General features: G+C 40.6%; 1 long non-coding RNA gene across 2 annotated transcripts in view; it reads left to right on the top strand.

Annotated features, from left to right (window-relative positions):
* Positions 1-7234: 7234 nt before the first annotated feature.
* LOC109951015 overlaps positions 7235-17018 on the top strand; it is a 20297-nt gene continuing 10513 nt past the window's right edge. For both annotated transcript variants that reach the window (XR_002273517.2, XR_005602403.1), the window contains exon 1: positions 7235-7780. This is a non-coding gene — a long non-coding RNA (uncharacterized LOC109951015). The remainder of the gene's footprint in view (positions 7781-17018) is intronic.

The following is a 17018-nucleotide window of genomic DNA, read 5'->3' as shown; positions in this document are numbered from 1 at the left end:
CTGGGAGATGATGGCGGCTCAGAACAGGTGTAGAAGTGAGTAACTCTAAATTTAAAGCTGGCCTGTCTACAGGCTTTGGGTGATACGTGGAGTAGGCCCATTTTATCAGGAATTTCTACTGTATGAATACCTGTGGATCCATGTCTACTTTCTAAGGCTGCACTTCTGAACAAGATAATCTGCTCTCTTCCTCCATGACTGATAGAAGAGGTCACGATGGCAAGTTTACCTCTGTATCAGAGGTATGAGGTCAGGGAGAGGGCCTCAGCTTTGTACCCCAAATAAAGCTCCTGGTAAGCAATTTTAAAGTAACATTGTACTGAAAAAACCTGTTTCTTTGGACTGATTAACAGAAGCTTCTGTACCCTCAATGTCTACTCTCCTTACGTTAAAGCAGAAAGCAGAGCATATGGCTTCTCTGTGCTGTGTCCCCTCACTCCCTTCCCCCTTCTACCTTTGCTGCCAAAAAACACAAGGAATCTCAAAAATGGTAGATTCCTGATTTCCTCCCTCAGTGATATGTGTCCCATCGACACGGAGACTGCTGCCTCAGGTCTATTCTTTGTGCTGTGTTTGCCAGCCAGTGTTTCGTAACAAGTGTCACTGTCTGCTCCCCTGCTTTGAACTGGAACACATTCCTGTTAGCCCTCGCAGCCAACTGAAAGCAGCTTTGTATTGATTTAATTCACCCTTTTGAGTATGACCATGGTCACAATGAGGGATGTGCATCCAAACTTCCAGCTATTGCACAATCGCCACTGGGCAGAAATTCAAGCGATTTGGCACAGCATCGCTTGGGAATCAGTTCCCATTGGTTCATTCTGCCCAGTGCATGCCTTGCCTTTGAAATGCCAGGCATTTGTTAGCAATACTGATGCTGGTGACGGCCATCCTCATAGTGCTGCTCTGTCCTTCTGGGCTGCACATTCATTGAGTGTTAATGGAAATAAGAAATGCAGAGTATTAGAGAAGCCAGTATGTTACAGATTTCACATACTTGCATTATTGCATTAACAAATAACCTGTTCATTTACAGATATACAAATTCATCCTATTTGTGACGGACACTTAGTATGCCTCAATTTTTCCTAGAATGATGATGCTTAAATTATAAGATGTCAAATTTATTTGGTTTTTTTAACTGCATAGAGTATTCAAGAATCTTTCATATAGAAAAGGTATCCTTCAGAGCCAGAAGTATGGCATATTTAATAAATAATAAATAAGATTTAATAAGACATTTAAATCAAGTGTTAAATAGGCTGTCATTTGCACCTGTGTGAGTTTGAAATTGAGGAGGTTCCTGTGCTGGACTAGGTTGTAAATATGTTGGTTTCATTGGGCTGTAAATACTTTTTTTTTTTAAATCATTTTTGCCACGTAGCACCACTGCAATGGGTGTGAAAATGGAAGTGTGATATTTTCCAGATTGTTGCTAGTCAGGCAAAAGTTAGAAACAGCAACAAGAGTCTGAAGATGACCTTGCTAAAGCTGACTCTGCTCTTAATGCAGAAAATGCTGCTTTAAATATTTTAAATATAGTAATGTGTCTCTCTTTCTTGTGCTGTGGTAGAATTAGCAGGTTTTTTTTCTCCTCACTTGGAAGTTCTGGATCTATACTTCTTACAGTGGAGCTTTGTAATCCTGTCAGCTTTTAGGTAAACCTGATGGAGTTGGGAACTTTTCTGAACCTACTCAAGCTATAACCAGTGTGATGCAGCACTGTGGAGCCTCGTGTCTGTCTCCAAGGGGGAAAGTCCAGAGGACCGAGGCTGGAAAACTGCAAATCTATACGTGGAGAAGGTAATTGAAAATCTGTTGTGAGCACATTTAAGAAATGTGATTTATTTGAACAGTCCAACTAAATGAGGTTTTATTGCTAGGCATAGGTTTTCTAGTGCTATTTCAAGAAAATATCAAAGATCACAGAAATAGCTCAAATTCAAAAAATGTTCCCAAGTGAATTGCAAGCACCTTTACCATCTTATTTCTGCAAAATGTGACATATTTAAATATTGCCAAAGAATACACTTCCTAAATGTCAGTATGTTTTTAAGAAATATACAGGCTCCAAGATGTATGTCAAAAAACCAGATTCCTCAGATGGGTGCCACAGAAAATCTTTTTCCAAAGAAGCTTCAGAAATTTCATTCTAATGTGTGCTATTAATGTGATGCTGTGACTGTTCTTAAGAGAGCTGTCATTATCAGGCTTGTTTGGACTGGACTGTGTCAGGCAACCACAGGCTGAGAACTCAGTGCTTAGCTTTACTCGCTCTAATGTACCTTAACTAGGCATTCAAAAGAGGAGCCAATGACTATCCAACAGTGTACCCTGTTCTTGCCATACCTTGGAGGCCAGCAATTCCCAAATAATGCCCATATGTGAAAAGGAAAATGTGCTCCTGTTTGCTTTGTTTGAGGCTTGGAAAATACTAACTTTTATCATTCGTCTGAGCAGCTGGTGACAGCAGTGCTGAAATGCCAAAGAGGTAGGCAGTGGGAGGTTTACAGCATGTCTGTTTGCTTGCCTCATCTCCTTTGTGCTGAATTCCTCTGTAGCACATCCTGTCCATTTGTCACCAAGAAATAAGATATAGTGACCAAGAGAAAGTCGCTTCACATGAAGGATTAATTTCATATCATGTAAGAAAGATGGCTATTGATACTGCATGCAGGACCACTTATCATGCTGATGAATTTCATGTACCAGATAGTGTCAGGCACCAAAGATTCGGTTTCAACACAGCCTTCTTTGCAGCTTTTGCAAGTTCCGAGGCTCAGTTAAGCACCAGTACGTTTTAAAGTTGAAGCCTTGCTTGGTGAGATGGCACAGGTAGATTGAATCCTACCTATTCAGCAAAAGGTTCCAATTCTTGGTCATTCTTTAATATCTCTGATGAGATACAGAACAGAGAATAAGGTTTCAAAGCCTTTCAGTTGCTATATATCAATATCTGCTAATTGTGGAGAGAAAAATATTTTTTTCATTAATGCTAAATGGATCTTTTACATATAGATACTATATTTCCTAGAAGATAAAACATTTCCTTTGTTCACCACATCCCTGAAAGGGAACACGCAAACATTTTCAAAAGCTTTCATGGGAGATAAAATATTGTGGATTTCTTTTCTAATTGCCAGGAGCAGTGTAACTGCACAAGCCCTGCCCATGGGTTTGGCTGAGAACAAGGCAGGATGACGCACTAGATGCCTTCAGGTGGGTGAAGTTACAGTTTCCATGAGTGGTGTTGTGACAGTTCCCAGTAGCAATACTGCAATCACAGCATAGCAGACTTTCAGTGTCAGGGCCGTGTTCCAGCCTCCAGTCTCTGCTCTTTTCTCCAGCTCTGCACTGCCTATCCCAGGTTATCTAAACTTAAATGACTGGAAAGTATAAATAGAAAGAGTTCAAAACACATCAGGAAAAAGACACACTTCCCATCATATTAGACTGCAAAATTTCTGATTCTGTTCTGATTTAGGATATAAACATACCAGCTCTTCCCCTTTAATTTGATGGTATTCTAAAAGACAGAGTAATTACAAAAATGTGTTGGACAGCTCTGAAGTGAAAAAGATACTAATATACACTTCACAGATTTCTCTGTCTTCCTTGGGGAAATGGAAAATCAAAGGCTTGTGATATTGGTCCTTACTGCTCTAAAAGTGTTTGAGACAGTGGTGTGGGGCAACACAGGTTTAGGTTTCAACATGTCCAGGTGTCACTATCTGTATCTTTGAGAATACAACCTCAGTCTTCAATTAAAAGGAGTGACTGGAAAACTGTTGGTAGTCACACAAAGTAACAACATACTGAAATTAAAAAGTAAAATAATCAACAGTCATAGCTGACCATAAAACTGCTGAATGTCCCAAAAGAGCATGGGGTTTCAGCTGTCTGTCTCCCTGTATGCTTTAAGGCAGTGTCAGGGCAGGGTTGCACACATTCTTTTCTGCACAAGTCCTGCAGAGGGATACAAAGCAAGTCAAGAACCCCTATGTATGAGGATCATATCTTGACTACTCCATAGGTGGAGTTTTAGTTTATCCCAAGTTATTGCTCATTAATAGTTCTACAACCAGTTCTGTCCTAGGGAATTCATGCCACTACTTGAAAGACTCATTTTGAGCTATTGATCAATGAAGAAAACAAGACAAATCAAGTTGTTGCTTAAAATTAAATTAGTGATTGACCCACTGGAGTTAATACCTCATTTAGATTAAACATTGAGAAGATGTGCTTCTGCAAAGTAATGCATTAAAAATATTTTGTCATTTTGGTTTCTTACTGATCAATTTCTGAAAAGCAACAGTCCCTGGTGAATAACAAAAACTAATTACTGCAAGTTTTAAGAGGAGTTCATGTTAGTAAATCACCCATCAGTCCAATTAAGTACTGTTTGTGTCCAGAAAGGAATTGTTTCTCATATCCTGGAACAACCAGAATATCTCCAGGATCACAGACATTTAAAACAGTAATTGCAAAACATATTATTGAGATGTACAATATTGGCATAGTTTGCTCGTAAAATGAAAATTTTGTGTTATTTTTTCTCTGTTGGGGCTGTTGTTAGCAAATTGCTAGATTACTCAGATTTGTTGAGATCACAGACCAAGCCTGCATTAAAAGGTCATGCCTAATACTAAAGATTCTCACAACTGTGGGCTTAAAAAAATCAAGCATTATCTATCTATTTGAAAATAGAAATAGGAGCCATGGGAAAACAGTATCCTGAATTTAGTCTGAACATACTGATATCAGTGGGAGGTGCTCATGCAAAGTAAAGGCCAGAACTGAGTGTTACATGCTGTATGCTGACAGTCCCACTGAAGTAAAACTGCAGTAATCCCCCAGGTTATTCTTTCAAATTTGTAACTACTTTTTTCTTTGTAACAAAAATTAAAAATAATTATGTGACTATATTTTGCTTTCTTTTTGTGTAAGGTCACTTATTTAATTTTCCCCACACTAATATAATTTTTAGATTTTACTAGTTAAACCCCAGGATACTGTGATTATGTAAAGGAGATAGGGACAAAGAGTGGCAGACAATTTATTGGTAAAGAAAGACTTGTGTTTGCAGATAATAAAAAGCTTCAGTAAAGGGAAGGTTTGGAAAGAAGAGTAGATTTAGTGTCAGAATAAATATCCAAACTGATAATCAAAATATATATGAAAAACAGTTTTGAATATTTTTTTTCCATTTCTGGTACTGACTCAGGATTTAGCAAGCTGGTATTTTTGTGGAACGTATAGAAATTTCCACAAGCTTCAGAGTTTGTTACCTGATTACTGTATCTCCACAAACCATTTCCTTTTTTTCCTCTAGGTAGATTGATTTCTGCAAAATTGTATTAATTTTGATGAGGAATACATTTCTGTAGTTATTGTTTAAACTGTAAAAGAAGATTGTCTCCATGACCCAGAGTTCAACTCAAAATTTGTGCAAGAAAATTTCAGTGGCTGCTGCCCACAGTGCTTGAGTTGTTATCATTAGAGTCCAGGAGGTAGGAGTCGAACTGGTGCAAATTTCTTCAGCTCAAAATTTTAAGATTTTGCTTCTTTCAGCTCTTCTTTTGCTATTGCAAAGAACTCACTTCATAGTTACAGACATTAAAAAATACTAGAGAAAAAAATGTTTTAAATGTCATAAATTATTTTTAGACTGTGAGAATGGGTTGTGTATCATGGCCGTGCTTCATTTGGAGGCTTCCAAAAATAGCTCACCAGAAGAGTCTCTGCACAGAGACCCAGAAGATCTGAATTTAATTCTGGTTCTCACACTGATCTGCAGGGTGACCTTGGGCAGTCTGTGTGCCATTTTCCTTCTCGCTAAAATGGAAATAATAATACTTACTGCCTTTGCAAAGGACTTACAGACTAAAGCATATGAATCGATAACATCTTCTCCTCAAGTATGTGAACTAACACAGGAAACTCTTCCCACTTGCATTAGTGTGCTTTTAGCATTTAAAAATGTGAAATTATAATGATTATTGCATAGGAGGGAGAAGCCCAGAAGTGTTCCCCTAATCAATAAGTTGCCAGCTGGAATGCAAAGGAAAACAAGGTAATGTACCATTTAGTGTAACAGAGAAGAAAATAGATGCTTTCAGTGTGAGTATGGCAGCTACCAGTGCAGTCATACTGTATTATCTTGCTGGCTTATGCACTGGTGTGGCAGTAGAAGAGTATAAAACATACAAACAGTTTGAAATCCCTATGCTAGTTTTCAAGACTTCCAGTTCTCCTGGAGAGATCTGTCACCTTAGACAGAAGAGAAAAGCTAGACTTAAGTGCTCTGACAACGTGTGTGTGCCTTGTTCTGCATGTGGGGACTTCCCCCTGGAATGCTGCTTTGCTTTCCCCCAGCAGATCAGCAGCACAAGCTGTCTTGGCACAGTGTGCTTTACAAGAATGACAGCAAACATGATTCTTCACTTGTGTCCATAGGCTTGTTGACCTGCAGAGCCTTTTTGTGGTCCATGCAGATGGATTCATTGAGCTTGAGTATTCATACATTGCTTGTATAATATCTCTCAGTATTTTATATCGGCATTTTATATCAGGCACTACACAAGTCCAGTGTCATCTACTGTGCAGCCTAGGTGAGCCCTGGCAGTAATTAAAGTATTTTAAACCATCTGCTTAATTGCATTAAAAATACACTGTTTGAATGCACTGTTTGAATGATCTTCAGGAAACTATTAGGCTAAAACAATTCCCTCTTGGCAATGTTTAACTAATTCACAGTGTTCTGTGAATTACGTCTGGTCTTTACACCATTTGTTAGTCTTACTTGTAGCAGAGCCCTGCTTGCTGCTACTGAGCCAGAAGATTCCTCCTGTTCTCTTTCCCTCTGCTTTCTCATCTCTGCCTGTGAAGCTCTTCATCACAGTGGATACGTGGGCAGCAGCGCACGAGAGAAGATGGGCAGTGAACTCCAGCCCTCCCTTGCCAGCCACGCTTGGAGCCTTGGCCCTGAGCAAGGAAGAATGCTTGTGCCAGCTACTGCTGTGCACTCCGGCTCTGTCCCACACATGCTTCGCTGGTCACTCAGGGCACCACAGTCTCTTCGGCCAGGGAGAACAGGGAGGCGCTGGAGCAGTGTGACCAAGCGGCACTTGCAGCTTCCCAGCACAGCGCCTCAGCGGGAGCGTCCGCTCGGCCCTGGCCGAGTCCCCGTGCCAGAGCACGGGCACTTCCCCGGCTTTCTGGGCGGTGGCGTCAGGCAGCACAGCCGTGCTGCAGGGCCCAGGTGCCTCGGGAGCCCTTCAGAGGGCCCTGGGTGAACAGGGACAGTGGCCTGGCGTTGTCACCTGCGGGAGCGCCCCCTCAGGGCTGCCGCGGAGGCACGGCACGGCACGGCACGGCATCCGCACATCCCAGCTCCTCCAGAACGGGCAGGCCCCAGCTGCCCGCAGCTCTGGGCTCTGGGGAGGCAGTGTTGGCCGTTCGGGCTCTAAGCCTGGCCCAATCCCTCCTCTGCCTCCCCGCCAGGAAAAAGGCACTGGAAACACAGGAGAGAAGGCTACTGAAGATATAGATGATAACTGTAGGCTAGCGGGCTTGCTTCAGTTTTCATTAAGAGTGAATTAAAGCACTCCTTTAATAAGCATTGGAGTCAACCCATCATGAAGATTGTTTGAATATTCCATCCCTGCCACGTGGGCAAGAGTCAGTGGGTAGCTTGTCCTGAGATCAAGCCCCACCCTTTCTCCAGAAATCCCCCTTACTGTGTTACTAAACTGCCCGGATGTCTCCCAAAAGCTACTATGTAAGTATCTAATAGTCTGAATTACAAATATTAGGATAGTATCAGGTAATACCATTAGGTTATCTCAGCATAAACTGAAATAAAATTGTAATGTTTATACATTTTACTTGATATATGTGCAAAAAAGAAAATTTGCTGTTGGGTGTGGTAAAATGTTTATGATTAAATGCTTTATTCATACTTGTATGTCAATCTATTAGTGTGCTGTTAATTCAAATGTTACTATGATGTATTCTATCGCTGTTAGCACATTTATCACAGGTAGATGTGAAACTTAGACAAAGGTGTACATTCTCATTAATGATGAGCAGCCTATTCATCTTACTAGAGTGTAATTAATGTTAGTTACAGTACTTAATTTTTCACTGTTTGTCATGGTGCATATTTAGCATTTCTTCTGTCCTTTATCAATCTGCTCTCCTATCACATGAGCACATCAAAAAGATATATGTAAATATCTGACCTGTTTTGATGCCTAATTTTTATACTTTTCCAAGACCTGGAATATTTTTAATCTTATCCTGTAGGCAGCACTGTTAGTTAAAAAACAGACTGTAAAGTGTTGTCCATTGCTTTGAGGTTTGGGTTAACTTTATTTGCAATAATAACATAAAAATCAGATAACGAAGTAAAGCAGGGCACACCATGAAGACACAGATACTACTCACTGTAGTACTGTGCTGTGCTTGTGTGAGGTTGAAATGGTGCCAATTGTTCCCCTGGATTTTCAATTACATGGTTTTTGTACTCTAAGGCTGTTAGTGCTAGTTAACTATGTTGTGTGAATAACACAGCTCCAAAACCAATAGAAGCATGGAGTATCTGAAAAGTGCACGTTATTCCATAAATAAGTGCTACAACAGCTTGTTGTTATACTTTAGGAGCATCGCTTTGTCAATAATGTTGTTAGCAGTACAGAGCCAAACCACAGTCCCTTGTGCAGTGGTGCAAGAGGGGAAGAAGTTATGGCTAATGTGTCACACAGCAGGTGGGAAACAAGCCCTGCAGAGGTGGGTAAAAGGGACTGAGCACTGAACACATTCTTGGATTTGCTCCCCGGTACGCCAGTAAATCCAGCTGAGCTGGAATCCCAGGATAAGTCCATATTTTTGTATTGGTCCCAGAAAAAATACAGTCACCTTAGCTGAAACCTGGGCAGCAAAGCATTTTTGTTTCTTGATCATCCATAATTCCTATTAAGATGGATTGAAAGAGAATGGATCTTTCCATTAATTGTTGTTGAATGAAATTTCTTGGGAAAAATATCTGAGTTGGGTCAACCAAATGCATCAGGTGCAGAATGGATTTGGGATATATTTTCTCAAAATTTCAAGGAACTGTGTCTGAGAGAAAGCACACCAATTCCTATTTGTTTGTCTCTTAATTGGTGGATATTACACCTCTAACGTATTAGGAATTAGTGGTACTTTTCTGTGAGATGACTTCTTTTGTAAACCACTTTTCATGCCAGACATGAAGCTGATCACATCTCCAACATAATGAAATCCATCTTAAAATTTCATTCAAGCCCTCAAGGGCCTGCAGAAAAACATAAATCTATTAGCAAATCCTTAAAATAGTTCATTTGTATGCCTTGGATTAATCATAATTTCCTTTTGACCCACCACAATTGAAGTAGAAAGGAATCAAACACAGGAATTTAACACATTTCAGTATGAAAATTCAATTTGGACACAATTACAAGTAGGTGTAATTGTAGTTTAGTAGCAAATTAAGAACAAATATACCAAGCTAGGTTTAGGCATTTTAAACAAAATGATGGTTGAAGGTGCTCCATAGTGATTGAAGTATGATAATAACCTGTAATGTGAGCAGAATTGAGTAGGGCTTTTTTCCATGCTACCAAAGCAATGCTTTATAGCAATGAGTTATATTTCTATGACTGCACCAAAATCTTTTTACTAAAAAAAACTTCTTCCTTTGAAATTTCTATGGCAAAAAGACCAAAAATTTTTCCATAAAATAACAAAATTCCTAAAATAATAGACTCTGGCATTCTCTTTCTCCCCACTTAGCCCTGACTTATTTGAGTAGAGGGAATTGCTAAACTAAAATGTCTCTTTTTAACTGATAAAGAATAAATACAAAGAAACTACAAAGTTGCCTTTAACCTTTATGGCATTACAAAGCTAGGTATAACAACAAGCTGTAAAACACACCAAAAAGATGAGCATTTCACTCCATTTTGATTTGACCATTTTGCTTTCAAAAGGAATTTATAAAAACACCCAGGAACAATGAACATCTGAACTCAAAATGGTCCAGGTTTATTTTTACTCCAAAAGAAGAAGTCTCAATAGAGATATTGATTTTCTAGCATTCATCCAATATTGCACAGAAAATGGACCTGACCTTGCAATCCCTAGTGGAGACATGGAAGCAGTCATTACAGTCATGGTTCCCATTGATTTTAGTGGGATTACTTGCATAAGTAAGGGTTTTCAGGATGTGACCCAGTGTCCCATTAGCAGTAAGACCAAGCATACATGGATGTCAGTCCCACTCCATTCAGCAGGATGCAGTTTACCTTCCTGTCCTATATTCATCCTATGGTTTTATTCCTGCCTATTTATTCTACATATTTTTTGTTTTCTGTCCCACTGAGCCTCATCATTATGTGAAAAGTACCAGTCCTCCTGCCTTCCTGAGCGGTTTTTTTCACTTATCTTCCAATGTCATTTTGAGCTCAGAGTTGATGCCTGCACTTACAGATCTTTCTTCCTTTATTTGTGCTGTCTATGATGATAAAAAAAGTCCTTTGGGCTACACACTACCTCTCACTGTATTTTTTAATCTCTGGGACCAAATGAGAAGACATTACTATACTTTGCAAAGTAAACACAGAGCAGTAGAAAGCTAAAAAATTCAGAGACTGATTTTTTTCTTAACCCTCAGGAGGTTTCTTGTGCCCCATGGCTTGTGCAGGAATGCTACTCCAGAACCTCACTGCTCAGAAGGATAGTAACCTCCTAATTGTGACTCAAACTATACCACTGACATTCTGTTCAGGTTTGTTCTTGTGACAAGCTTATCCTTTACCTCAAATAGCTCTTTTCCTTCTTCAGTATTTCCTCACTAATGTAGCTGTGATAAGGAGTCACATCTCCTCTCTGCCTTCTTTTTTTTTCATTAAATGTGAGCAAGGTGGAGGAGAGGTGTGCAAGAAACAGGAAGACTACATGTTTGTACAGTGCCTTGCACAATTGCCCAGTCATGGTTCAGGGCTCCATAGGCTGACTTTGTTTCAGCAGTGAATAATAATGACCCTCCAGAACACACTGCATGCTTTATTCCAGATGGACACCATTAATTCCTTCAATTTTCATTGAGATGCAGAGCTTTAGAACAAGAATACTAGCAATTGATTATTTTTGTCAGTGGTATTTTCAAAGAAATGAAGAAATGAAATGTACAGTATATTTCAGTTTGCAATGATCATTCTGTTGTTCCATTTGCAATGGAAATGAGCATATAACATATTCATGTGTACAGATAAGGAAAATGACAAACATTAACATCCCTTGCTCTATTCATTTATAATATTCAGTTAAAAAAAAAAATTCTTCCATTCCCTAGTTTTTATTTTTGTTTCAGTAGCACAATGCAAAACAACAAAAAAGAGAGAATTAATAGGTAAAATACATTTAATTACTTTCTAAGCAAGTTTCCTGAAAATTAATATAATCTAAATCACAAATTCTTTGAAAATCTATCACTAAAAATATATAATTCCATGCCAGTTTCATTTTTTTATATCTTTTTATGTGTTTTAAATATAAAGTTGCTTATGACATCAAATAAACTAAGAGTCTGTGTGTGTGCACACTTATATTTTCGTGGCCAAGCAGCCTTTGATATGAGACTCAGCCTGTTTAAGCGGACTGCAGTGTTTGCCTTCTCAGTGTCAGTCTGTTTCTGCACAATTTAATCTGCCACTAAAAATAAGTTTTTTGTTCTCATGGGTATAAAACAATATGCCAAGGATAAATCGGTGCAGCTTGCCTTCCTTAACATTTTAGGCACAACCTGAAAGTGCAGCTCTTTCCTTTTCTCATCTCAATGGGATGCTAACCTAACAATCACAATTTTAGGACAGGGAAATTGTTTTGAGCAGAAATAAATTGTCCTGCCAGTATTGTTTCATGGGGTAACATTAAGGCACATTGGGCCTGGGGTTCACAGCTTATGATATCTGGTTTTGGAGGACTGGGGTGAAAGTAAGAACATGTAGAGAAAGAAGAAGAATTAAATATGAGTTCTAGATTGTTCAAGTGAGTTGAAGCAGTTCAGCAATAGACATCCCAGAATCCTGCAAAGAGGCTTATTCTCCAACCACCTTCCCTGGTGCATCGCCACCTCCTGTCAGAGCCCCCGAGGAATTATTCTCTTTAAGTGTGGATTCCCTTTTTTCCTCTTTTGTTGAGGTATCTAAAGATACTGGGCTTTAACTTACGGCTTATATTTGCTGAACAAAACAAGAAAAAATATCTGTGGTTTTCTCTGCAGCTGCCAAGAAAGAGAAATCCGTTATTTGTAGCTCTAGGGGAGCAGCAGAGGAGGGGTCTTTTTGTCTGCTTTCCAAGGCCTGGAGTGGAGGCTATTGTGGTCTGGGAAGGGCAGGCTGGAGCAGCCACTGCTGCTATTGCACCAGGGTTTCCGTGCTCAGGCCGGGCACGGATCTGTGTGTGACATTCATACCTTCACCTGCTGTGAAACAGAGTTTTCAGCTTTGAATCTCAGTGAAGAGAAAATGAGCTGCCCCTCAGGAATATGAAGCTGAGGCTGACGTGTCCAAAGCCCTCCTTCCCTCTGGCAGCACCTCAGGGCAGCCACTGACACCTGCAGAATGTATCCTGCAAATGTGGCCACAGAACGGCAATGCCACAGGTGTAAAATCCTTATGATCAGTGCTCCCCATTGTGACCCTGAACAAGTTAATCACATCACTCCTCTTGAAGGTTCACACTGCCACTATATAATTTATGTGGGCCCTCAAAGATAGATGGAGACGTCAGCTATTGATCACAAGGAATCACTGCCAGTCAGTCTTTTTGTTGGTTTCCATCCTTGTGATGTGTTTTAAAAAATATTGTATGATTCAAAATTATACCTGTAAAACCTACAAGTAGAAAATTACTGTGTGCATTTAACTTTAATAACAACCTTGCGAATATTTATAGTACTAGTAGAGTAGAATGTGTTATACTAGTTTATTTCCCAGTCTGTTTTAAATGATATTATTCATTAGTAGTTGTGAAGTGGTATGACATATTTTTAATGTTGCTTGTTTGTAACAAAGGTTCTTAATACCTTTTCATAATGAAAGGGGATAAATGCTCACATGGAATATGGGAAATTGTGCTTGCAAGAGCACAGAGTGTTGTCTTAGGGTATTAAATTAGCATTTGGTACTGCTCTGCTTTGTGTGCATTTCTAGCAAATGTTTCAGCTACAAATCACTGTAATACACCTGTATTCTGGTTCTTCAATTCATATAGCATTTAAATCCTGCCAATACTGTGTCTTATAAATATAAATATGCAATTTAATTTAATTCAAGCATGCAACACATAATTTTTCTTCTAATTAAAATATGATATTGCAATATGGGAGCTGCCTGGGGCAGACAGGACGCATTAGATTGCCAAGCCAAAGGGAATTCTGAGACAGCTCTGAAGGCTGGCAGGGGAAGGGACCAACCCCCTGAGCCCTTGGCACAGGGCACCAGCGGTGCCCCGCCTGGAGGCTGTGGTGTTTGTGGTACCTGCAGGTGCAACCTGGACTTGCTGGCCCCACTGCAGAGCCTTGCTGGCCCCCGCGCTGCAGACAGCGGGAGCCCGGCGGGGCACAGCCCCTGGTGCTGCGCTGCCCTGCCTGTCCTGTGCGAGCTGGCAGAGGCAGCACGGCCGCGGCAGCCTTACTGCTGCCTGAAGTTGGCTCATGTGCAGCAGAACTCCGTTTTGGGGAGGAGCGACTGCCCCACAGCAGCAGCTCGAGGGATTCCTGTAACGCTCTCCCAGAATCGAGCAAAACAACACGAACAGGCCTTCTGCATAATGACTGAAAAACTGTTAATGGCCATCTTTAGTAACATAGCAACAGCCAAACCCTTGAAAAGAGGAAGTTTTCATTGAGAAAGCGTTTCATTTTAAACATTGAAATTTGGTATAATGTAGTGTATGAAATAAGTTTTGAAAGGAAGCTGATGATTAAGAAGAAATGCAGTGGGCATTTAATAAATGGAGGAACTGCAAGATAATTAACTGGCATGCATAAAGATTCATGCTTTATACCAAAATTTTAATTTTGCACATAAATGTGCCTGATGTAGGCAGCATTTAATCACCTAGCTGACAGGAGTAACTACTTTCATTTAACCTTGACTGAAGATCATGAATTCTAACAGGTTTAATTGGATACATCATTTAACAGAATGAACAGAGCAAATTTTTCTCAATTCATAGGTTCTGATTGACATGCACCAGCAATAAGGCGTTGCACAATTAAAGCTGATCTGTATTCCTGGCCTGGGCAGCAATTGCCATAGTGATGTGACACTGTTTGATCACTGTGGCACTGAAACTATACTGAATTTCCCCTTGTTTTGAAAAGGGCAATGCTTTAAAAAAAAGAGAGAAAGATAAAGAGATTTTGGCACTTTTTTTTTTTACATTAATCACATTTATATGCACAAACTGTAAGGGAAGGAACTTGTCTTGTTATCAGTAACTCAGAGGAAAGAAGGAAAAATGGTATATTCTTTTATCCATTTAGCACATTATTTACAGAAAGTCAAAAATGTGGATAGTCAAATGAATTGTAACACATTAAGGGCCTGATTGTTCTGGGCTTCCATTTGAATAGGAAGTAATTCTGTGCAGTTCTGCTATTCACCTGCAGTTTGGCCTCTCTGTCCTTGCCCAAATCAGTTCCACATCACAGATTACTTGCCAGCTGAGTAAAGGTACTGAGAAGGGGTGCTCGTATTGCAAATGAGGTAGAAAAGCATGAGAGGGAAGAAGTGGTACCCAACAGTGATCTGCTACATACTTTTCCTGGCACACAGTGTTTCATATGATAAAACCTTGAAAAAATTCATGGAGGAGCTGGCAACTTCCAGTTCCCCATATGGCTCCTGCCAGAACTTTCACTGCCTCTGGCACCTTTCACAAGTTCTAGGTTTGACCTTCATGAACTGGAATTGTTCTTCTATTGTTCAACCATAAATATATGCATACATACACACACACACACATATATACATATACACAAATGTGGTTTTTTATGTCACTGTCTTCCACTTGAATTTTTGCTTCCAATACCGCCTTTTAATTTTTTTTTTTTTTAAGAGAAAGGTTTGCCAAACACTAAATGGTCCAAGGGCAGAGAAGCACACAGTGTGTTTCAGCCTGGCTCAGTAGAGCCAAAACTGCAGTAAAAAATCCTTCCTAAGTCCTGAACGACCTCTAAAAAAAGCTTCAAGTACGTTCTGCTCCCCACCATGAGCATTGCAACATCCATGCTCAGAACAGCAGGTAGCTTTTCCACATTTTTCTCTCTGCATCCCCTTAGCTTCAGTGACTAAGTGCTGGTCCTTGATCTCACCTGCAGACAGACCTATTGCTACCCATTTGGCATCCTTCATTTCTGTTTAGGCAATGTATATACACATCAAGCAACAAGCTTTGTAGGAGTGCACTGCAGTGGAAGACAGAAATCTTGGGAAAAGCTGGAATCCTGATAGGCTCAAAGACATGAACTTTAGAGTCAGGACCGCTAGATGTATTAAAAAATACTTTTTTGGACATTTTAGAAGCCTCTCTAATTCAATTATTTGTAATACCTTCCTCTGTCAGAGGTATTTCCTACATGATTCATTGTAATACAGGCAAAGGTATTTGTCAGTATAATTTATCACTCACTAACATTTTTAAGTTTCAGGTAAATGATGGGATCACATCCCCTGCCTCTGCAGCCACATCATGTGCCTTGGAACCACAGCAGGTTCTTTTCTTCATGCATGGCGAGTTCTGGGCGCCTGGCTCTTCCCTGTGCAGGAAGGAGAGGCAGGATTCAGTCAGTGTGCCTCAGCCTGGCCAACAGGACACGTTTCTAAGACGCATTGCCCGCGCCCTCCTCGCGTGGGGGCACACGGCAGCAGGAGGTAACCTGGCCCCACTCTGCCCAATCCTGAGCCCCTTCAGGCTGCTCAGCATGGGTGCTGCAAAACTGCTGGGCCCTTCTTTAAAGGGTATCTTTGGGCCCCATTTAGAAATGCTTGTGCTGTAATTTACTCCAAATTTCTCCAAACCTTCCCAATAAAACAGCTATCTGTCTTTTTAATGTCCTGTAATACACACAGGTTCCACCTCATGGTGTCCTCAAGGCAGGAAGACTTGAGGCACCCATTCAGCATTTCTCTAAAGAGATTCCCAGGGGCAGCCCTTTGCCTTCCCCAAGGTGCACAGAGCTTGTCAGGAGCACAGTTGGGATAAAGTACAGCCCTCTCCCAGGAGCCATGCTCAGCTCTGACTTTTCTGGGGAATACTAGAGAGTTCAGTAGAGCTGCATGGATACACATTTGCCAAGCTGAAGGGAATACAAATTCGCTGCTGGAGGGAATTGTTTCTCTGGCTACTCGGATGGCCCCAGCTCCAGCCAGTAGCTCTGTTCATGTGCACCCAGTGACACCAGTTCTGGAGTGCCTCGCTGTGCAGCACCCTTCTGACCTTTCCTTTATCAGCTCCCCAGCCAGTTCATCCTCTGCACTCAGAGTCATTTGGGTGCTCCGGCCGTGAGTCTCAGGAGTTGCACGTCGTTCTTGCCTTGTCTTCGTGCTCAGTCATCCATGCTGAATTATCTTCCACTCCTCCCTCAGGGAATAACCAAGGCTTTGACCTAGTGGGACTGTTTGTGTGCTTAAATGCTTTGATGTACCAGACACTGAGCTGCTTGCTCCCAAATCTAAGGTGGCTGGGGATTTCAGGCTGTTCTCAGAACAGTTTGTGCACTGGGAAGCATAATCTGACTGACAGTCAGCAAAGGACACCGACTTGTGCGTTTTCAAGTATTTTATCTATCATCTTTAAACCCTTCTGTTTTCTTTAGTTTCCAAACAGCTGTCTTTTCAAGTTTTGGATCTCCTAGAGAGGATATACGGCTGTAATAATAAATATATTTCATTTCAGAATCCTCAGGGAGAAGGGGACATTCCTTT

Source organism: Corvus cornix, chromosome 7 (assembly GCF_000738735.6).
Source record: "Corvus cornix cornix isolate S_Up_H32 chromosome 7, ASM73873v5, whole genome shotgun sequence".
Lineage (NCBI taxonomy): Eukaryota > Metazoa > Chordata > Aves > Passeriformes > Corvidae > Corvus > Corvus cornix.
This window is presented reverse-complemented; position numbering and strand designations above follow the sequence as displayed.